Below are 408 nucleotides of genomic sequence, written 5' to 3'. Positions count from 1 at the left end.
CCTCTCCGGCCCCGCCCCTCAGCCCCCAACCCCTATCTGTCAATCCCCAGCCCTCAATCCCCCAAAGCTCCTTGGTCTTTGCCACCTAGATCCTAAACCCGCTTAGCCTGCTACGCCCCAAAGCCCCCTCCTCTCAGTCCCCACCCTCTCAGCCTCAATCATTCAGTCCAGTCCCCCCAACCCCACTCCCAATCCCCGTTCCCCTTCCCTCACTCTCTACCCTCAGACTTCCAGCAGCGACCCTCGGACAACGCAGCCCCTCAGCCTTTACCCCCAACACCCCAGCTGCACCCCCCACCCTTCCTCGAAGACCTCGGCCTCCAGCCCCCTCCTTTCAGTCCCCGTCCCTCAGTCCCTGCCAGGTGCTCCGCCCCCAAAGGGCCATGCAGGGTTAACTAACCAGCAGGT

Source organism: Dromiciops gliroides, chromosome 4, assembly GCF_019393635.1.
Source record: "Dromiciops gliroides isolate mDroGli1 chromosome 4, mDroGli1.pri, whole genome shotgun sequence".
In the NCBI taxonomy this organism is placed as follows: domain Eukaryota; kingdom Metazoa; phylum Chordata; class Mammalia; order Microbiotheria; family Microbiotheriidae; genus Dromiciops; species Dromiciops gliroides.
The sequence above is the reverse complement of the archived record's forward strand: the minus strand, read 5'-3'. Positions refer to the sequence as shown.